Source organism: Curcuma longa, chromosome 17 (assembly GCF_044706935.1).
Source record: "Curcuma longa cultivar G26 ecotype Majalengka, Jawa Barat chromosome 17, ITB_CL_G26_1.1, whole genome shotgun sequence".
In the NCBI taxonomy this organism is placed as follows: Eukaryota; Viridiplantae; Streptophyta; class Magnoliopsida; order Zingiberales; family Zingiberaceae; genus Curcuma; species Curcuma longa.
In genome coordinates this window covers 9,123,195-9,147,447 of record NC_133877.1, presented here as the reverse complement: position 1 = coordinate 9,147,447, position 24,253 = coordinate 9,123,195, and the positions used below count along the sequence as shown (strand labels likewise).

The following is a 24,253-nucleotide window of genomic DNA, read 5'->3' as shown; positions in this document are numbered from 1 at the left end:
GAGTAGGGTTGCAAATTAGAATTTAAATTTTATCGAAAACCCACGATAAATACAAACAAGCAAGTATAGGGGCCTCGAGTCGTGTTTTTCCAAGGACTAGTAGAAAAGTTATTTAATTTGAGCTTATCGTGTCGTGTTTTTGGGTTTTCACTAAAATTGGGGGGTTTTGGGTATTTTTGGAAGCGAAATAAAAATGAAAAATGCGATGAATTAATGAAATGCAATTTAAATCAAGTTACCTCCTAATCTCGAAATGCAAATTCAAATCAAATTTATGGTTAAAATTCAAATGCACAAATAAACCAAATCTATCATGAATCCTAAACTATCGGAAACCTAAAAGCTTAAATTGTAACCTAAGCTTAAATGCATCCTAGATGAATCCAAGTGCAATGGATGTAAGGAAGCAAACCAACTAGAATTACTTAAAACTAGTTACCCTAACTCTAAAACGTAAGAAAAATGCTTAATTAAACCAACTAGCTTCTAATGGAATGAGCCCTTGGCATGGAACAGTTCGCTTGGCACAGAACAGTGCCAAGTCTGCTTACCCGAAAAAATTCTGAAATGCAAGAACACCTCACAGCAATTTCAGCTTCCAAATCTCAATTGCAAGCATTGATTAGTTAAGCTCTAAACACTAATTCGACTTCACGATTGCAAGTATTGATTAGTTAAGCTCTAAACAAGATGCAGAAATAAAATTTTAGAAACAATGAAACTGAAGTTCAGAAACGAAACAGAAAATGCATAAACAGGGAAATTAAGCATCCAATCCTCCTCTTCTCCTTCAAATCCCCCTCAGCTGGTTGTCAATCAGCCTTGAATCCAATTTGAAGCTTCGGATAGGTCGTCGAGTGGTTTGCTAGCTACCAGCACCCGGAGAAGCCTGAAAAACCCTTCCTGAGCAAAACCGAACGCTGCACAGTTGCTTTAATGTTGGCAAAAACCGGATTCCTTGTTGTCTCCTTGCTCCGATCGATCTTCTAATGATATGGAAGCTCTCCACGCTCCTCAGAGAACCCCTCAAAGGAGTCGTGGCTTCGGATGGTGCTGTGGACGGCCGGAACACGAGAAAACAGGGCTCGACGTCGCCGGAAGAACCTCCGCCGTCGCGCGCCGTCCGGTCGCCGGATTATACCCAATCGGCCGGCTTCAGCTTCTTCAGGGATCAGGGAACGCGATGGAGTCGATTTGGGTGGACGGGAGCTCCCCTACGCGTACGTCGCCGAGCAGAGCAAGCTTCCGCGGGACGATGAACAATGGCGGCTCGCTGTTCATCCGATTAAAGGCTAAGTTTTATACCTTTGATTAATTGATGAATCTCAGCCGTCCGATCTTGATCTGATGGCCAAGACTGATCTAGGGCTTTAGGGCAGCTTAGGGCTTCCAAAAATTTACGAGATTTTGATCAAGCTCGATCTAAGTCATGTCCTCCGTGTTGGCTCGATCAATTTGGCAATTTTGACTCGATTTGACCGCGGTTGAGCTCGAGTTGGGTCCGATTTGAGCCCTAAAATCAATTAAAATCAAATTAATGCAAAAATTGCCATTAAATCGTAAAAATCATAATCAAGCCTCAATTTATATAATATAGCACAAACATGATCAAATCAATTCAATAAATAATTATTTTCATGCAAAATCCAAAGATTAAATCGATTAAAAATGCAAGAAACCCTAACTCATCACTCCCTTTATGTGGCAGGACCATTGCACAACTCTCAAAATAGCTCAAAGTTATATCAGTTTCAAAAAACTCACAACTCTCTATCTAGGCTATAAAATCTATCTAAGGGAATTGATTTCACTTAGGAGGATGCAAGGAATGAGATGAACTTAATTTGAAATATTTTTGAGATGTCTAAGGCCATCAATAAGTTTTAACCAAAATTCATTGATGACCTTTGGAACATCAAAATCACTTCTAACAAAGACCATTAAACTCCTAGGACCTCCTGAGCATAATCATGTCCTCATATATGAATTTCACAACCAAAATTGAGAAATGCGAATTTTTGAAATCTTCACAATCTTAAGACAATTTGACAAAAGTTCATTAAAGGGCATAGGCCTATCATACTTCCTTACCAACACCACCAAAGGGTTCCTATGACTCTTCTTATTCAGACCATATCAAGATTTTAAAATTTTGAATATCGTAGGGCATCAATAAGAAACTCACTAATGACCTTAAGAACTTCAGAATCGCTTCAAACCAAGACCATTAAATTCTTGGGATTCTCTTGAACGTAACCATGTGTTGGGATCGTCCTGGTGCAATGCACGTATTTACACGTTTCACAAACGTGCGCAGTGGAAATAAATAAATAATTAAACTAATTATTATCACAACATATGCATGCATAATAGGAAATAAAAGTGTACAAGGCATAGCAGAAAATTAAAATTTTTAGAATAAAAGATTATTCTACGCATACCTCTCAGATGACGTTGAGCAAAGTTGACATCAATTGAGCGGTCCTTGTCGAAGTCTCGCCTCTACTGGTGATCCACGCCAAGCCTCGTCTGGACGACTTTGGAAGCCACGAGTCGCGTCATCGTCTTCGGTACTAGCCAATGATCGATAACGATCGATTCGGGAAAAAAAACATAATTCCAGAAACCACACAATAACGTTTGTTGCGATCGTTCCAGGGCTTTTTAACTATCACCAGGAATCGTATTCTTGGTGTAGTTTTCTGTGGTCAACCATTGACTTCCGATTTGAGATAAATAATCGAAACCTTTCTGACAAAGATGGAATAATCTTCGAAAGCTTCACAAGCTCTCAAAAGATTGACAAACGATCGTCAGACGACCGGGGTTGATTGACAACAATCGAAAAATCTATCCGATGATCGGAAATAATTTTCGATGATCGAACAGTGAATTTTGACAATAAAACCCTAATACAATTAGATAGCTTTCTCCCTCTTCTCCCACACACCCAATATCTCCTCCTCTACCACATGGTCTAAATCCTAAACAGCATCTTCTCCTCCTCTCTTCCAAGGGCGGCAGTGGCAGAGGACAGCGGTGGTGCGGCTAGGGCTGTGGCTGCTCCTCTGTTTCATGCGATCACGCGGTCGATTCTGGGTGGACAGGCTTAGGAAAAAGGCCGATTAGAATCGGCGGTGGCCGACATTAGGAGAGAGGAGACGCGGTTGGTTGTCTCGGCTCCAGGCGGACAAGAGCCAAGGGACAGCGGCGTGCGATAATCGTGACCAATGGAAGGTCGACAGTGCACGCGATTGGGAGAGGAGGGCGCGATAGAGGCAACGACTCCTGTGCTCGGGCTCGGGAGAAGAAGAACAGTGGAGGTTGTGCGATTGAGGAGGAAGATACCAGGCGGAGGCAGCTAGTGTTCACTTCTCCTCTCCCATGCTTGTGGTCGGCGGTGATCTCCCGATCGTGGAAATAGGGTGGTGCGGCGCGGTTGAAGAAGAAAATGACACAATAAAAAAAATCACAATCAGCCTTTTAAGAGAAGCTATAGTGCGATGGGGTTTAGATGAGTGAACCGGCAGAATAAGAAGTGAATCGGACCAACTGAAACCCTTGTGTACCAAATCGGTACTGTAGCAAATCGGGTTTGTTTTGGTTCAAAACTAAATCACTTGGTTCACTAACCAAACGAACTCTAATGTGACTCAAACCAATTTTGTTCACTTAGTCTTCGCAAGATAAAGCTTCTCATCTCTTCTATTTTGCCAAAATCTCTTCCATCGTGAACCAAACCATGTTGGTTTAATTTAGTTTAAAATCGAATCATTTAGTTCACTAACCAAACGACCTTTGATTTGGACAAAATCAGTTTTATTCATTTTGTCTTCATAAGACGAGTTCCATTATTTTGTCCATTGTCCGGTGCAATTAGACTTTATTTCTGTCATTATGAGAATCCAATTCTCATACTCATTTTAAGTCATTCGGAGAACTTGTAGTGCGTGTGACCCAATAGGTTCTCGGTTATGTTGGTCGTCCGTAATTAACCATCAATTACGGAATGATCATGAGTGACACTTAGTAGTACATCATGATCTCCAATTGATCAAAAAATTAACGATTAATTTTAGAACAATTCTAAACCCTTCAGTAGCTCCAATTAAACGTGTCTCGTTCCTTTCATCGTCTTATACCCGCTTGGTTCAGGACATGGTCTATGTGTCAGTCCCCACTAGGCTGACTACGTCACACCTAGCCCAAGCTGCTTTCTTGTCTCGTGGATTCAAGTTACTTGTATATGTGTCCAAGAGTACCGTACTCTTGACATGTAATACTTTGGCCAAAGACTTTTAGTAACAATCCTGACAAGCGATCGCAAGGTATACGTTTCCTTTTTAAAGGAGTGATGAATTATCTATTAGCTATTCAAACACCTTCGGGCACTTTAATTTATACCCAATCATCTCGGGTCCACACCTCCTCGGAGATGCTTGCTTAAGATGTCAAAGTATAAGCCTCCGTGACTAAGGTGACTTGAATACAGCAAGTCAAAGGAAACTCGCATTTAAGCTGCACTGAGATCTTCGTTGACATATGTATAAAACCATATGAAGTCTCAAGGCAGGTCACTTCAATGAACTGGTTACCTTTAACCAACATCCACGTTTAACTCTCAACATCCAATGCCTCCAACCAGCGAGATTAGCTTCTTGGCTAACCAAGGAGTCTAAACATGCTAGTCTCAACAGAATCGATGATATTCGTGCTCATCAATTTCTCGACTAGGCACATATACAGATGCTCACTAGTTGTGATCCAATCATAAATTCTCTCATGCTATGAATCATATTGTGGACATTCAGTATTTGAGTTTAAGACCAATCAAATACATATAGAATGTGCACTTAAATAGTGAATTGCTATTTATCCAATGAATAGTATAACCATAAGGCGATTGCCTTAGGGCACCTCTCAAATCTAATACCATGCATTTAGACTTGGATTTCATAGCCTAAATTAAGATATGTGGGGTTTTAAAATATTTACAACCTTGAGATAATTCGACTCAATCTAGGTTATGGAATCTAGGCTTGAGGGCAGGGGCGGAGCTATTGGTGGGCCAAGCTGGGCCATGGCCCAGTCTTGGTTTAAGAATTAAAAAAAATGCCGAGATGACCCTACCTCCTCCGACAACCGAGCGCTGCCCCATGCGAGTCTTCTTCTCCGCCTCTCCCACGATCTTCCCCTGCTTCTGCCCTAACGCGACGCTGTTCCCATCGTGAGCGTCTCCTTCAACCAACCTTGTTTCTCTGCGCCGGGATCGCTGCTGCCACCGTGGTTTCTCGCGAAATCACTGAGCATCGCGACGCCGCCGCCGACGCCCTTTCTGCACTTACCTTCCCCGTGACTCCCCTCTGCTCTGTGTCGCGATCATTGCTGCCGATCGGCCGTGACACTACTGCTGTCTTCCGATCGCCCGTGACATATTTCGGTAGTTCCAAAAACATATTTCAAACAAAAGTTTCTTACAGTAGCATAGGAAGCTCTGCCAACATAAACTGCTGGATTTTATTTAGTAATTATTTTTATTATATATTGTCATTCAGGATTTCTAACAGAAGTTTTGTGATTGTAAGCAACCAGATCATCCCCATAACTAATGAAGGAGAGTAAGGAACCATTTTGAATTGAAGGTTGCAGTCCATTTCTAACAGAGTTGTCGTCAACATCCTTTTGGCACGACCCTTTTTCAAGGGAAGACTGGTTAGTGGTTACCCTCATTCTGCTCCCTGTCCAAAGGGCACAGCCACGGAGAACGAACGACAAGGGAGGGTGGATGGTAGGCAACGAAGCAACATTCAAATTGCCGACGCTGTTTAGCTTAGATCAGCAAATTGAGGGAAGAGGTAGACGGAGTGAAGTGGAGGAGGCTCGGCGGCGACGGAACAGGGAAAGAATAGAGGAGAAAATCACAGCGGATGAGAAACTACAATGACCTAGCTTGCGAGCCTCCCCTCTTCGCTGTGAACCGTGTGAAGCTTATAACTTGGCACTGAGCCGACACCGCTTGAACCGCATGGACCGAAGCTACTGAACCGGTTTGAATCAAAGGGATTGGGTTGGTTGTAGTGGAATGGGTCAGGCTGAGTAAAGGTGAAATGGGCTAGAGCTGATTGAAATCAATTTTGAGCCCAAATTAAAATCTGGTTGAGCCAATTTGATTTCCAATTCAAATCCGACTCGAACCAAATTAATTTTTCTTGCAATTGAGCCCTCCAATTATCATTATTTTCATTCTAATTCCTACAAAAATTAAACACTACAAAATTAATATCCATAATTACCTAAAAATCATAAAAAATTGAATGAAAGCATAAATTTCATCCAAGATAAATATCAGCCCAAAATTCTAATTTATTGACAAGAATTAGGATCAAAATAGCCCAATCTTACTCTAATTTGGTAAAAATGCTAGTTATCAGCCTCCCACTTGGTTTCCACAACAATCTTAGTGAATTTCTTGCATCACATACTCGACATTATCAGGACTCAAATACTTGAACAATGGGCGGGAGAAGGCACGCCAGTATATGCTATCTCCAATTAGGGTAAAGCGTGTAACCCTTCTTTTAAGGAGGCAGACTTGCACTGAGTGGGGGGCTTCTCCCCTCCCTGTAGGAAGGCTATGAAAGGGGATCGCCAATCTTCTTGCTCGTGTTGACTTGACAACTGATCAATCTGAGCTATCAATGTAACCTACATAATGGGAACTTCGGTTGTCCAGCTAGCCAATAAACTAGTCATCTTGGCTAACTCATCGGCCTTATGGTTCTCGGAGCGGGGGATCTTTTGCAGGCATACCTCATGGAATTCATCTTTCAATTTTTTAAAGGCTTAGGTATACCTTAATAACCGATCATTTCTAACTTCAAAGTTTCCTTCAATTTGTTGTGCAACTAACTGAGAGTCAGAATGAATAATGACTTAGGGAAGCGCCGACTAATTTAGCAGCTTGAAGACCGACCAACAGGGCTTTGTATTTATTTTCATTATTTGAGGCTCTAAACCTTAGTCGAATGGAGAGTTGTATTACCTCCTCTTGGGACAAGATCAACAGGACTCCCACCCTGCTACCTTGCTTGGACACCGACACATCTACAAAGATTTTCTAAATGCATTCCAAACTAGGCTCGGGGATTTTCGTCAAGAAATCGACTAAGGCTAGAGTTTTGATGGTTGTGCGAGGTTGATATTGGATGTCGTATTCGTCCAACTCAACAGTCCACTTGATAAGCCTTCCTAAATCCTCAGAATTGGTTAGCACGCGCCCTAAGTTGCTGCTGGTCAATCGAATGAGATAGGAAGTAGGGTCGGAGTCGATGAGTCATCAGGACTAGGCTCCAGGCCAACTTTTCCAGGCCAGTGTATCGGCTCTCAGTGTCCTTCAACAAATAGCTTGAGAAGTATATCGGGTGCTAAACTTGACCTTCCTGTATAACCATGACCGAGTCGATAGCCCACTCAGTGGTTGACAAGTACACCCACAATGCCTCACCTGGTAGCGGTTTGGAGAGATGATGAGGTAAATGCAATAGATATTCTTTGAGTTCCTCGAGAGCTTTGTCACAAACTTCATTCCAATCAAACTAATGGGCTTTTCACAAGACTTTGAAGAAGGGCAGGCTTCAATCAGCTGACCAGGCAATAAATCTTGAGAGGGCAGTGATGCGTCCCACCAACCTTTGAGCTTCTCAGAGATTGCGAGGGGGTGTCATGCTTCTAAGGGCCTGAACCTTCTCCGGATTGTCTTCTATCCCCTGCTTGATCACCACATATCTGAGGAATCGACCAGCTTTGGCTCTGAAGATGCACTTGTCGGGATTCAGCTTGAGCCCATATTGCCTTATAGTCCGGGATCAGATTCTCCACCCGAGCTGTCTTCATGTCATCTACATATACCTTGATATTTCACCTGACTTGGTGTTGAGAAACTCGATCCATTAAATGTTGATAAGTGGCTTCTACATTCTTCAGTTCGAACAGCATAATATTATGGCAGAAAGTTTCATCAACGATGACAAAGCTAACCTTCTCTTAATCCTCCACAGCTACAGGGATCTAATAGTAGCCTTGATAAGCATCCAATATGCAAATGTAGTCTCACCCCGCCGTTGAGTCTACCAGCTGATCGATATGGGGCAGGGGATAACAGTCCTTCGGGCAAGCCTTATTGAGATCCCAGAAGTCTACGCAAACTCTGCATTTGTTATCATGTTTGGGCATGAGCACCACATTGGACAGCCAGGTTAGGAATTTCACTTCTCACATATGCTTGGCCTCTAGCAGCTTGCGGACTTCTATCTGAATTACTTGGTTTTGCTTAGACTCAAAATGCCTCTTATTTTTCTTGATGGGCCAGATCTTGGGAAGCGTATTGAGCCGATGTGTCATTATGGCGGGGGAGACACCAGTGAGGTCCTTGGCTGACCAGGCAAAGACATCTTGATTGTGGGAGAGGCGGGTGCCCAATTCTTCTTTAATCTCCTAAGGTAGGTCGATGGCCACCTGAACCGTCGCATCAACCCGCTCAGGATGAATTTGCATTGGTTCTCGATCTTCGATGATCCGATAAAGAGTTGCGTCCTATACGGCATATATCTCGCCCCTTGAACCTTCCGATTCTTCTACATGCTAGTTTGAACCATGTCCACATAACATTTTTAGAAGGTCAATTGGTCCCCCCAGACTTCACCCACTTGGTCCCCGACGGGGAATTTCATCTTCTGGTGAAAGATGAAACCATAGCTTGAAAAATACTCAAGGTTGGTCTTCCCAATATGACATTATAGGCGGAAGGAGCATTGACTATTGTGAAAAGAGTGTGACGAGTCTTTCATAGGGGCTCCTCTCCCAAGGATATGGCCAACCTAATTTGACCAAGGGACTACACCTCGTACCCTGTAAACCCAAATAAAGAGGTAGCTATGGACTGCAACTCAGCTTCATTTATGTACATTTGGTCGAAGACTCTTTTAAAGATAATATTCATAGAGCTACCCATATCACCAAAGACGTGGGTGACATTATAATCTATAATGATGGCGTGAACGACCAAAGCATCATCATGAAGGGCTTCCACCCCTCTCAAGTCTTGGGGTCCGAAGCCTATTTGCGAACCTTCTTCTCCCCCTTTGCTAGTGCAAACGTCGTAATTCTCAAGATGTTGGCCATGGGCTTTCCTCGCTTGATTGGAATCTCCCCCCATCGATCATCCTATAATTATATGGATGTCACTGCGAGGAGCATTATCTTTGTTATCATCTCACCGAGTCTACCAGTCAAATCTGGCTGGACCTCGAGACTCGTCGGGATGCCCTAGTTGGGTTGATCGCCTAGGAGAGTGATTCCTTCTATGGACCTGGGTTAGAGCGTGTTAGAGTTAATCTCGAGATACACGATCGGCTTGTGATCTCTGAGATTGAGAGGAAGAGGGTTGACTCCCAGGGCATTGCTCAGCAGCTCGACGGAGCTCTACATACTGACAGCGCTCATGGGTGGAATGGCTCCTCGAATGATGATAAGCACAAAAGCGAGGGAGCCATTGTAGGATCTTGTAACACGCTAGAATGGGTTAATAGCGTGTTGTCGCTTTTCTCGATCGTTCGTTTTCTATCAAGTACTAACAGTGGAATATTAGAAATAGAGACAGGGACACGCGAGTTTACTTAATTCCTAAGCTCCCAGGGTTAGTACGTCCAAGGTTTATGTACGGGAGACGCTCGTCCACTAGTGGTCTCCTTTGTGAACTTTGTTCCGAGGCAGAGAAATCCGTCTTACAATCCAAAAATAATAACAATAAATAAGAACTGAGTAAGATAAAATAGAAATAAAAGACAAACACTTGATGCCGTTTTGGAAGTCCTGAGCGTCGCACACTCCTCCTGGATCTTCCCCGATTGTAAGAGTCTGGCCTCGTTCGCGTTCAAAACCACCACTAATTGGAGAGGAGAACTTGTATGTTGATATCTTGGTTGTGCACGTCGCCCCTCCTTTTATAGTATGCTCAGGTCGACTTGATCCAATCTCAGGTCGACCCTATCTCGACAGCGATCCGCTTTCTTTGTGGTTGACTTCGCTGTGTTATCCGTTGCTCAGGTCCACTTGAGTGCCTACTCAAGTCGACCCCAATCCGATGTGGAAGATCTTGATAACTTTTCCTTCTTCGCTGCGATTATCCAATCGCCAGTAGACTGGAGTTACCGTCTAGTCGACTAGACCATCAGTCTACTAGATCAGTCGACTAGATCCCCTAGTTGGCTTGGCTTTACTTTGTTTGCTTCATTTATGCTTTCTCCATCTTGCTTCTAGCTCCTGGTTCCTGCAAGACAAGCATGAAAATATATAAACACTCCTAAGCCTTACCTTGTGGGTCTAACTTTGGATTTCGACCAAAATCCTGGGTTAGTCTGACGCCCACTATTCTACTCCGAGAACGCGACCTTACCCACTCCACTCGAGAGAACAAGTCCTCCAGACTTGTTGACGACTTGGCCCCAGGAATTTTCCGACTCGATCCTCCAAATCGCCCAGACTTTACCAACCCTCTAGTCCTCCTGACCGTACCCAATTGTGTTGGGATCATCTCGGTGCAATGCGCGTATTTATACATTTCACAAACGTGTGCAGTGGAAATAAATAAATAATTACCACTAATTATTAAACAACACACGCATATTAAGCAAGAAATAACATGTACAAGGCATGGCAGGAAATTAAAATTTTACAAAATAGTAAAATTATTCTACGCATACCTTTCCGATGACGGTTGAGCGGTATTGATATCAATCGAACGGTCCTCGTCCGAGTCCCGCCTCTACTGGTGATCCACGCCAATCTCCCGTCTGGACAACTTCGAAAGCCATGAGTCGCGTCATCATCTTCGGTACTAGCGATGACTAATGACGATCGTATCGAGAGAAGCCTTATTCTGAGAACTACGCAACAACGTATGTCGCGATCGTTTCGGGGGTTTCTAACTATCACCAGAAATCGCATTCCCAATATAGTTTTCGGTGGTCAATGATTGACCACCGATTTAGGATAAATCGGTCAGAACCTTTCCGACGATGATGGAATGTTCTTTGGAAACTTCGCTAGTTTCCATGAACGACGTTCATTACATGGTCGAACAAAATGAGATTTATCCTCCTTCTCTTCTACATGGCCGAAAAGAACAAAACAGAGAGCTCCAATCTTCTTTTACATGGCCGAACAGAATAGAGTTGTCTCCTCTTCTACCTTTTGCTCGCGGGAAGGAAGAAAACCTTCTCTGCTGCCTTTTGCTCGCGGGAAGGAAGAAAACCTAAAACCCGAACAGAGACACCTCCATTATCAGCAAGCCTTGATCACGTGCAACCGGGAGAGGAGATGACAGCAAGCCGGTCAGGACCCTCTGTGCTCGAGAAAACACACCTGGCAACACTCGGGAGGATCGGGGTCGGCCGCCTTCAAGCTTCGGTTTCTGCCTTCCTCAAGCCGACGGCGAGCAGCGGTGCACAACGGTCGGCAACAGGGTAGAGGCACGCGACGGCTGGCGGCGAGGCGTGACGCTTGGGGAAGACAAATAGGGGTTGGATCGCGGTCGGACGGGCAGCATCGAGGCTGCGATCAGCATCTTGGCGGCGGGCGACGTCGCTTGGAAGAGAATCAACAGGGCGTCGTGCAGGTAGAAGATGATCCACAGTACCGTTCTCGCATGCCTCTATTAATCGCGATCCACAGCTAGCATCTCCGACATCTTCGTCGCGTGGACGCCAAGCAAGAGATGGCGTGTCGCGAGAGGGAAAGGAACAGGTGCTCGGCGCGAGGAAGAAGCCCATTCATGCTCTGATTTTGTCACGGCAGGGAGAAAGCTACAGGAGGAGTCACTTTTTAAATCGGAATCAAACCTAACCTAAATCACTGTAGAAAATAGCGGCTAGGGTTTTTGGGCTGAACTAGTGGCTGATTTGGTTTTGTTAATGTAGCAAACCGAATTTCTAGGATTTACTGTAGCAAATCCTAAATCACTTGGTTCACTAATCAATCGAACTCTGATTTAAACCAGTTTTATTCACTTCGTCTTCATAAAATGAAGCTCCTCATCCTTTCCGTTTTGCCAAAATCTCTTCCATCATAAACCAAACCAAGTTGGCTCAATTTAATTCAAAATTGAATCATTTGGTTCACTAACTAAATGACCTCTGATTTGAACGAAATCAGTTTCATTCATTTCATCTTCGTAAGATGAATTCCATCATATTATCCTTTGTCTGGTCCAACCAGATTTTGTTTCTCTCATTCTGAGAATCCAATTTTCAAACTCATTTTAAGTCCTTCGAGAGCTTATTGTGCGTGTGACCCAATAGGTTTCCAGTTATGTTGGTCATCCATAATTAACCATTAATTACGGAACAATCATGAGTGGCACCTAGTAGTACATCATGACCCCCAATTGATCAAAAAATCACTGATTGATTCCAGAACTATTCTAAACCTTTCAGCAGCTCCACTGAATCGTGTCTCGTTCCTTTCACCGTCTTATACCCGCTTGGTTTAGGACATGGTCTATGTGTGGTCTCCACTAGGCTGACTACGTCAACCTAGCCCAAGCTGCTTTTTTGTCCTGTGGATTCAAGTTACTTGTACATGTGTCCAAAAGTACTGTACTCTTAACATGTAATGCCTTAGTCAAAGACTTTTAGTAACAATCCTGACAAGCGACCGTAAGGTATACGTCTCCTTTTCCAAGGAGCGGTGAATCCTCTGTGGGCTATTCAAACACCTTCGGACACTTCGATTTGTACCCAATCATCTCGAGTCCACACTTCCTCGGAGATGCTTGCTTAAGATGTCAAAGTATAAGCCTCCATGACCAAGGTAACTTGAATACCGTAAGTCAAAGAAAACTCGCACTTAAGCTGCACTGAGATCTTCATTGACATATATATATCGAACCATATTAAGTCTCAAAGTAGGTCATTCCAATGAACTGGTTACCTTTAACCAGCATCCACGTTTAACTCTTAACATTTAATATCGACAGTAGTGAGATCAGCTGCTTGGCTAACCAAGGAGTTCAAAACGTGCTAGTCTCGACAGAATTGATGACGTCTGTGCTCATCAATTCCTCGACTAGGGATAATTTCAATATATTCATAATTACACATGTAGAGATGCTCATGAGTTGTGATCTAATCATAAATTCTCTCATGCTATAAATCGTATTGCGGGCATTCAGTATTTGAGTTTAAGATCCAATTAAACACATATGGAATGTGCACTCAAATAGTAAACTGCTATTTATCCAATAAATAGTGTAACCATAAGGCAATTACCTTAGGACACTTCTCAAATTTAACAGATTGGACTTTGGTCATGCTTCTCGATCCTCCTGACACTGCATAGATGATGATATGTTTGCACTCTTGCAACCCAACAATACCCCCCTCAAACAAAGGACCACAGGCCTCCCCAACGTCGTTTTGATGTTGAGGCCGACCCACCAGGACTTTTTGCCCCTCGGTCCACCCGACCTACTAGGACTTCCCACCTAGCCGCAGCTAGGACTTTTTGCCCCTCGGTCCACCCGACCTACTAGGACTTTCACGTGGTGTCTGGTCCTCTTGATTCAGACACGGGAGTACCCACTTCCTTTGTTTTTAAGGTTCAAACCACATGATTAGATCTGGATCATGGCTCATCCGGCGGTTAGTCCGGTGAAGAGCGGTCTCGCTCTGATACCACTTGTTGGGTCCAAAAGAATGAACGTATCTCCACAATAGCATGATATTGTCCACTTTGAGCCTAAGCCCTCATGGCTTTGCTCTTGGGCTCTCCCCAAAAGGCCTCGGGCCAATGGAGATACTTTCCATCCTTTTAACCCCATGATATTTTCCATATGTTTTTGAGCCACGCATCAACAAGCAAACTTTAATGTATGAACAAGCTAGGACTACCTAACACCTCTATCAATCCCCGACAACGACGCAAAAAAATTGATGTGAGGCTCAGATTGTCATCTAAATGAGCACACCAACTTAATTAATATTGAATCTCCTAACTAAAGTAGTATAGGATAACTTGAGTTGTCTCCCAATGATTGTAGCCGGTGTATGGTAATCCTAGTGGTTATTGTAGTTGGATTTGGATTTTCTTTTGGATTAGACAAGGGGGAGGGCGGTTGTATTAGGTTCTAAATCATCTAAATAATGGAAAGAACACTAAGTATTAAGACAAATTGCATTAACAAAGTAGAGAAGTGCTTCAAGTAAATAAGTGTATCAACAAACAAGCAAAAGAAAGCTAATAACAAACAACATCCAAAACTGTAGAGGAATTTAAACAAACACTTGACATGCAAAAATCTAATTTATGCTCAAAAATGAAAAATAGAGTAAATCTAATGAATCTCCCTATGAAGGTGGATGCGAAGCGACAAAAACTCCATGGAAGATGTGGCGACGGAAGGAGTCCCCAACTTCGATACAATCCCCGTGGTTGATGCAACGGGTGAGATGAGTTGGTGGAGAAGGAAATCCCCTTGACTCCTCGATGGATAGAAGGTGGTCGGATTGAAGAAAGAGAATCCCCTTAACTTCCTTCTGGTGGATGGATGATGCGGATGAAGATGGCGGTGATAAAGGTGGGTGGTGGCTAGGGTTGCTCCAAAGGGAAGAATGCCCTAATTAACCCCACTTGCTTCCTCCTCTAGCTTCCTTAGCGGATTGTGGTCATAGTAGATCCTTTGTAAGCACACACCTGGATCCGAATTAGGATATGAGATGGGATGAATCCGAATTTGGGTTGGGCTATCTTCACTTCACTTGATCTTGATCCAACTTCATGGCTCCTTAAGTATCCTACAAAATCACATTAGAAATATTAGACCTCCAAATTTGTAGGAATAAGAAATATAGTCCATAATAAGTTCTTACTCGTAAAATATGTTAAAACTCAATAATTAAACAACGAGAGAATAAAAGTATCAAGTATTAGAGCCAAAATGAACTAAGAAAATGTATGTTATCAGCCGGTCGTCGGAAAACCTCCGGAACACCAAAAAACCTTCAAAACCCCAACTTTTAGAGCCCTACCTTGTTGTTTGATCTTCAATACTCTTCAAGAACACCCTCCACAGCCTGTGAAGAGATCCCACAGCAGCACCAGTAGCTCTCCTACTGGTGGGGAGGGAGAGAATCAATTCCAACCATGATGTAATGCAACCCGCGAAAGAAGAACACCAAGAACTCCAAGAAATCCTAGAGAGAAGGGAGAGCTTGTCTCACTAACCTCACCCATGCTCCAACTTTTGCCCTGCTATGAAACGTTGTCACTGTAACGAATTGTTGCTCTGACGACTGTATTCTACCCTAGATTTCTCATCATCGATATATTTGCTTTTTAGTTATTATTTATCTTTCATGTTTTCTTCAAAAGGAATGATAAAGTGTTGCCTTCCTCACATCAGGGGCGGCTCAAGCCTCCTAGAGGCCCTAGGCAAATTTTTTTAAAAATAATTGTTATTATTTTAAAAAAATTTCTCTTATTCTTTTTTATTCGGACTTGAGACCGACATTGGTGGATTTAAAAAATTTTAAAATAAATTAAAATATTAATTTTAAAAATAAATTTTTTATATAAAATTAAATTTTCTAGCTTTTTGAGATATAAAATTATTAATTAAATTTTTATATTTAAGTTTTAATAATAATTTTTTTTTTCAATTGATAATATTATTAAATTATTTAATCTTTCTTGAGACATAGTTGAACGTAAATAAGACTTTATTAATTTTAATTTTGAAAAACTTCTTCCGCTGAAGCTACACTAACAGGTATGGTGAACTGACAAAATTATAAGTTTACAATAAGAATCATTGATAAGAAAATAAGAAATTAACAAAAACATAAAAAAAAGATTTGACAGAGAAATGAGGAAGACGATACCTTTAGATCTTAAGATCATAAAAAAACTGTAACAAAGACTTTTTATTCTTATCGTTCCTCTCCTTGCACCCCTTGTGATGATCTCAGAAATGTTTTGAGGAGAGAAAACAAACTATATATCAAATAAGTAAAATATTTGAAGTTGAGTAAAATAAGTTGTTAGATTAATAAGGAAGGAAGGAGAAGAATATAAAGAAACTAGTAAATTAGAGTTTTGAAAATTAAATAATATAATATATTGGAATCATACCAAATCTCTACAAAATTCAATGATATATCATACAAAATCTTTCCAAAATCCAATAAAGAAATTTTAATAATTTTTTATTCTCTTAATATATATATATATATATATATATATATATATATATATATATATATATATATATATATATATATATATATAAATAATTAATATAAAAAAATGGGCCCCTCTAAATTTAGGGCCCTAGGCATAGGCCTTAATGGCCTATGCCTAAAGCCGGCACTGCCTCACATTTATAAAGACGAGTCTCCTTCTTGATTAAGAAGGAGATTAATAGTGGATTGCCCATCGAAATAATCATGGATCATGGATCTTAAAGTAGCAGTCAAAGGCTGTAAATCAAATAAAAATAAAATTATATTTATGGTGTGCTTTGTTTTCTTATCTATTTCCAATATTATCTTTGATAAAGCAAAATAAATTTTTGAAAACAAGTAAAAAAGTGAAATGTGCTATTCATCTCTCTCTAGTGCACTTCCAAATCCTACAATAAATTCCAATCTTTTTCTCCTATTTGTCCTAAAATTGGATTACAATCTTGTCCATAAAAAGAAGCAATAGTGTAAAAAGAAGCAATAGTGGATTGTTTTATAAAGACGAGTCTCCTTCTTGATTAAGAAGGAGATTAATAGTGGATTGTCCATCAAAGTAATCAAGGATCACGGGTCTTAGACTAATAGTGAGACGTTGTAAATCAAGTAAAAATAAAATTGTATTTATGTTGTACTTTGTTTTCTTATCTATTTCCACTATTATCTTTGATAAAACAAAATAAATTTTCAAAAACAAGTGAAAAAGTAAAATGTGTTATTCATCCCTCTCTAGGGCACTTTCTACAATAAATTCCAATCTTCTTCTCCTATTTGTCCTAAAATTGGATTACAATCTTGTCCATAAAAAGAAGCAATAGTTTTCAAGTGAATAAGCTAAGAGGAATGATTTTAGTATATAAAAAAAATTTCATGCTACACCTAGAAAAATCTAAAATGTCATGAATTTATGTGTAGCAATGAGGGGACAAGGCTAAAATCCCAAAACAATTGAAAGAGCAAACTACCATTGCTTGAGTTTAACTAAAGTTTAACACAAGCAAATGTCTTGCACAACAAAGTTCATTTGTTTCATTTACATTAGAGAACTGTTCCATTTCATAAAGATTATCAATCAGTTTTCATTTAGGATCAACACATGAATATTTTTTACTTTGAGTAACATCTAGCTCATTCACGATCTTGACCACAAATCCAATGAGGAGTTTCTTCAATGAGTAGAGCCCCCCATTGTCGTTGTTATTGGAAGATAGGACCAACATTCATCCAAGAAGAATAGGAAGAAGACTTGAATGTTCTCTAGAGAAATCATGAGCAAAGAATTCAACTCCAAATTATATGATTACCAGGTAATCATATAATCAAGGTTATAGAACATAAAACATAATCTAATATTATTTTATTCAATATATTTATTTGGAGTGCATAAAACATAACTAATTTAATATTTATTATATTACTCTTAATTTAATTTATTTTTAGAATAAATTAAATTAATAATATTAATGATGATAATAAATTGATAATATATGTATAAAATAAATATAATTTATTTATATTTTTTTTTAAATTTAAAATAAATATATATATATTTTAATAAAATAATTTATTAAATTAATAAATATAATTTGTTAATTGTATTTTTTAAAATTATAAATTATTTTTTAAAATTTAAAATAAATTGTTTTTGAAAATTTAAAATAATTTTTTTTTAAAAATTTAAAATAAATTATTTTTAAAAATTAAAATACATTTTTATATATTAATAAAATAATTGATTAAAATAATTATTTTAATAAAATAATTTATTAGTATTTAAATTAAAATATATTAAATTAATTAACTCGGTTTCAATTAGGTTTCATGGTATATTTCAATTAACTCAATTTTAAAATTAAAAAATCATTATGAAAATTTTTTTCGTTAACCTTGGAAATGATAAAAAATCTTAGACTGCCAAGGTAATCATATTCTTGGTTTATGACATATTTGTTGATGTTTTACTGATGTAGCGATAATGTTATATTATTTGATAATCGATCAATATAGACCAAATAAGATTATCGTTGATAAACTTCGATAGACAATTAAAATTATCAATAATAATTTTGAATAAACGCGCCATTAAGCATTTGTATTGATATTAATATGTGAGTGTTATAACATCCAAATGATATTACAATTAATGTGGATGAGTATTATAACATTCACATACATCAACATTAAATTCTTTAAATCATAGTTAATATAGGATGAGTATATTTATTTATTTAATATAAAATAAGAATAAACATAGAATGAGGGGACATAGAGTCCACATAGTATTAACATAAATATAATTATAGGATTCCACGACATAATGAATAAAATATTAATATAAATATAGGTATATGCCGTCCGGCCAGCGGTCGGGCTGGGCGTCTCTTCCTGGGCGACTCGTGGGCGACGCTGACGTGGAGATGCCGACGTGGCTGGGATTTCCCTCCATGCGCTCGGTTCCCTCTGCTCAATCGCGTCCACCGTGACAAGCTGGCCGAAACAGCGGGAAAACACAAAAACGCGAACCCTAAAGCCCTAAATCCCATCGCCGCACCCTCTCGCCCTCGCCCACTGCAGTTGCGCCCTCTCCTCCATGTGCCGCCTCCGCCATCGCTTCCGCCGCTAGCGAGGTCATCGAAGCACACCGACGGCGCGTGAGCTCCGTCGCGTGATCAGCCACCCTCTCGCCCTCGCCCAACAGCCTCTCCTCTATGTGGCCAAAGGTGGTGCCTTTGGACAGTCCGAAGGCACCAAGCGCTGCCACAAGCTCGTCGCTGCCGTCACTCCCTGTCCGAATCGCCACCGTCGCACTCCTCTTCTTCCTCCTCCGGATTTCTCGCCGCCGTCGAGACTCCTCTTCTTCTATATAATTTCAAAAAAAAAATATTCGGGATCTTCCACCTGAACGAGTTTTTGCTGATTTTGTTCCCTGCAACTTGGTGCTCCACCTGGTGATCATGAACTTGGAATGTCAAAATAAACTTGGTTACTTGATTCTTGACATTTTTGTGCTCTTTGCACGATGTCCCCTCTTTGCACAATGTCCCCCGAACAGCTGAAAATTTTCGTGCTCTTTGCACAGGTCATTTCGTCCTCTATTTTATTTATTTATTATTTTTTGCATCGACAAAAATTTTCTTTTTGTTACTTGATTCTTAACATTTTTGTGCTTTGATCAGGAGAGAAGGACTTTGGATATAAGGGATCTTCATTTACTGAATCTTTCTTCGAATATTTATTGTATTTTGTGTTTATTCATCTTTAGCAAACCATCTTATTTACTGATTAATTTGTAAAATTACTTGCTTCGGCGATTCAGATCAATCAGTTTCAGAAAAATTGGGGAATGGATCCTACTTACATGCCCACTAGGAAGTCTTTGGAGTGTGCAGGTTAGTGACAAACAAAATGCTTATTTTTTTCATGGATGCCTACAACTGTTACTTGCCTGAGTATGTGGTAAATGTGGTCAAATTGAAATTCTTTCACTTTAATTTGTCTAGAGGCAAACGAACATAAACAAGTTCATTTGATGATACTGCAGCAGCAAAGAAGTCAAGCAAGCTAATGATTGCTCAAGACACACAGAAATGAGTTTTGAAACTGAAGGACCTGGACATTAACTGAGTGGAGTAGCACTATCAGATGTGCTGCCACCTTCCCGCACAATAGATTTTCTAGTTAACTATTTACAGTAAAAGCTTATTTTTTGAATAATATGCATTGTACAGTAAGCAAAACGTATTTCTCGGATTTATAACATAAATAGAGTTAGTTTGTTCCTCTTGTTGAGGAGGAGAAAAAGTAAAAGTGGAATTTTCAAATCTGAGTTTGTTCACAAGTGAATGATTCTATTATTTTTATAAATATTAAGAGTGTGCGTACAGGTCGATGCAACTGCAGATTAGAGTGCATATTAATTTAATTTTTTCTTTTGTCGTTCTTCTTTACTTGTTTATCCTCTCTTCATTATGGTGATGCTGAATAAATTGATTACTTTTCTTTTGGATTGGCAAAGCTTTTTGATTTTGGATTGGCGAAAGATGGCCCGACTGGGGATAAAAGCCATGTCTCTACAAGGATCATGGGTACATATGGATATGCTGCTCCAGAGTATCTCGCGACTGGTAATTTGCTTCACTTTTGTTGATATTAGTGTAGTGTTTCTGACCATGTTCTAGTACAATTGTACTTATCATCTAGCATGTTAAACTTTCTTCAATCTATCCACAATTGTTTTAATCACTATAAATTTCAGACATATCAGTAATGCAAAGTACGTCTATATATCAACACATTTGTTGTTATATTTGTGCCAATTAAATTCTGACCTCATTGTGTTCTTGATGATACAATAAACTTGAGACATGAACTTGATAACTGACTCACCCGACTCTTAACAGGTCATTTGACATCTAGGAGTGATGTTTATAGCTTTGTAGTTGTTCTTCTTGAATTATTGACCGGCCGATGGGCCATCGACAAGAACCAACCGTCTGGACAACACTATTTGGTGGAGTGGGCAAAACCTTATCTCATGAGCAAGAGCAAGCGAAGTACTATGAACATCATGGATCCCAGATTGGAAGGGCCGTACTCGGTGGTTGGAGCCCAGAAGGCAACTGCTCTTGCACTCAATAGTGAACTTATTTGTCATTTGTAGTTGTTTCTCCTTGTAATAAGAATGCAATAGATGTTCTACTTGTTTATGTTCTTAGTTATATTTGGAAAGTTTGCTGGGCTGGATGTGTTAATAAAAAAAAATACTGTTGGTTTTGAGAATTGTTCTTGACAATAGTATTTATCTTTTAAGTTATCGAGCTTGATGAGCATTTAGTTGACATGCAACTTTGAATGCATGGTGAACTAAAAACGAGATGGATGATAAGTCTGATGTTTTTGTATTTCTTTTGATTTTCTTAAGAGATTTTCAAATACCCTTTAACGTGTGTTATGAGAGAACCACGTAAAAAAAAGAACAAAAATACTATATTTATTTCAGCGAAGACGATATTGTCATACATATCATGATAAAATACAGGTCTACAAATCAATTAAAAAACTATACATTCATCATCAGCTATCGACTTCAACATGAATATTAAAGTTACACCGATGTACAGAGGAGTTCAAATACAACTTATTAACTTATTGTTTGAACTTGATACAACACTTACAACAACTTAAATCTAATTGATATTTAAAGTTCAACTCAGAGAGCTACTACTTGCATCTTTTCTTTAGGCCAAATCTCTACATATGTATTTAGAAATCTGAAGGAATTTGAAAGCACCGCATTAGAAGTAAGAGGAACAGAGGCTCCAATGATTGTCAGATAATTGTCACCTCCTACCTTGATGCCATGATTTCCACCTACGGCACATCTCATAGAACCAAGACAAAGTGACCAACCAAGTTATTGACTATTAGCAACACTGGCCAACAATAGGTAAGTAAACAATAATTGTAGCATTCATATCACTTCTCCTAAGGCTTGTAGATGAAATAGTACTTGTTATAAAGCATACTTTCTGTAAGGAGAAAAATAATTGGTTTTCTAACAAAAAGCGAGAAGAATAATAATTTAGTTACTTTTGTAATCAAAGAAAAATACATACTAATATCACATAATACTGAAACAGTAGAGAAAATTCAAATTCACCTGTAGCAGTGGTTATAGAGTAACTTTGTTTGCAAAATTTACATATGCGACTCTTTTCATCTGGAGTTGTTTTAAAAAAAATTAGATAGAATGAAGTCATAGACTTTTTTTTTCGGTTTCAATGGTGGACAATCATTTCCTTTCTCCGACAAGCCCAATGTAGCATCTGCAGTTGCTACTGATGGAACACACATTTGATGTCTTTGATTCCACCTCTGTAAAGAAGAATTTAACAGTTTATTATTTGAGTCTTTGAAGTGAAAAAAGGTAAAATTTTCACTAACTAGAGAAGTCATCAGTTTTGTAGATGATTCTGAATAAGAATGTAAGATCATTATGTAAATTCCACATAGATTAAAGGAAAGATTAAGCTTTAAATTCCACAGATTATGGAAAGAGGACTGCAAGATTTATATAGCAATAAAAACTATGGGAAAACAGCTTCAAGTGCAATGCACTTCATATAATAGAGTTGTATTGCAAGACGAAGCAGAAAGTTGCAAGGAATACATCTTGCTAAAGACTGTTAACTTACATATTTTCATTGTCACAGAGAATCATATCACCAAATGATACCTGAAAAGACCATAAAGTTTATTCTTGCTGCAACACAGCGGTCAGCTAGGTATGAAAGAATCAAGTAGCTATTCATGAACAGAGATTTATATAATCACAAAGTTAATAATTGAACCTGATGGCAGACACAATATGTTTGCTCATTTGGATCAATAGGCTGATCCACATCAGAAGATGCCGAAAGATTTTTCTTATGACTGCTTGGAGGAGGCAAGAGCTCAATATCCATTTCTCATTCTCTGTCCCAATCCCTTTCTCTAAACCTCTTTGGTTGAGGAGTTATATAATACCCACCCCCCCTGCATTTATCATTATTCACTAAAGGAAGTGGAGGAAGAATAGTTGGTTCTTCAGGTGGAATCTTTCCTTCTATCAAACAACAATCAAAGAATTGATTATATCATTAATAAAGACAATTGTATAACCTTAGCAACCACTAACCAAAGTATCACTGTTATTTAGTCATTAACAAAAAAGATATAAGTATCACTGCTTGGTTCCAGATGTTTTTTAGTCATCCAACATATGACTCTCTTTATTTAATTTACTTATTCCAGAAACAAAAACAGATTTTAAATGAAATGAAATAAATAGAAGATTATTGATAATTTACTTTATGCACGGCCAAGGAGAATGTAACTTACGTGAAGGGGAGAAGGATCTTAATTTTCTACATAAAAACCCCCTTTCTTTTTCATCCATGGGCCTTTCTAACAAGATAGCAGATATTATATACATTTTACTAGCTATTAATAAATTACGACAAAAATTTACTTTGCAACTCATGGAGTTCCTTTCATTTTCCATAAACACGGACAAAATCTTGTTAGCAGCAACATAAAAATAAAGTTATAGTCCCACAGTTCAAGCTAAAAAATAAATAAATAAAAGGAAGAAGAATGCTACAGTAGAGTTCCAAGTTCATGATCACCAGGAGGAGCACCAAGTTGCAGGGAACAAAATCAGCAAAATCTCGTTCAGGTGGAAGATCCCGATTTTTTTTTTTTGAAATTATATAGAAGAAGAGAAGTCTCGACGACGGCGATCGGGACGACGGCGAGAAATCCGGAGGAGGAAGAAGAGGAGTGCGACGGTGGTGATTCGGACAGGGAGTGACGGCGGCGACGAGCTTGTGGCAGCGCTTGGTGCCTTCGGACTGTCCAAAGGCACCACCTTTGGCCACATAGAGGAGAGGAGTCTCGACGGCGGCGATCGGGACGGCGGCGATCGGGACGGCGGCGAGAAATCCGGAGGAGGAAGAAGAGGAGTGCGACGGTGGCGATTCGGACAGGGAGTGACGACGGCGACGAGCTTGTGGCAGCGCTTGGTGCCTTCGGACTGTCCAAAGGCACCACCTTTGGCCACATAGAGGAGAGGCTGCTGGGCGAGGGCGAGAGGGTGGCTGATCACGCGACGGAGCTCACGTGCCGTCGGTGTGCTTCGATGACCTCGCTGGCGGCGGAAGCGATGGCGGAGGCGGCACATGGAGGAGAGGGCGCAACTGCAGTGGGCGAGGGCGAGAGGGTGCGGCGATGGGATTTAGGGCTTTAGGGTTCGCATTTTTGTGTTTTCCTGCTGTTTCGGCCAGCTTGGCACGGTGGACGCGATTGCGCGGAGAGGAACGAGCGTGCGGAGGGAAATCCCAGCCACGTCGGCATCTCCACGAGTCGCCCAGGAAGAGACGCCCAGCAGAACAAAACTATATATATATATATATATATATATA

General features: G+C 39.9%; 1 long non-coding RNA gene across 1 annotated transcript; it reads left to right on the top strand.

The window, feature by feature from the left end:
* Positions 1-19,121: 19,121 nt before the first annotated feature.
* On the top strand, positions 19,122-19,947 carry LOC141848241 (uncharacterized). The gene is made up of 3 exons (XR_012603509.1): positions 19,122-19,371; positions 19,469-19,681; positions 19,793-19,947. It is a non-coding gene; the product is annotated as an uncharacterized LOC141848241 (long non-coding RNA).
* The last annotated feature ends 4,306 nt before the right edge of the window (positions 19,948-24,253 follow it).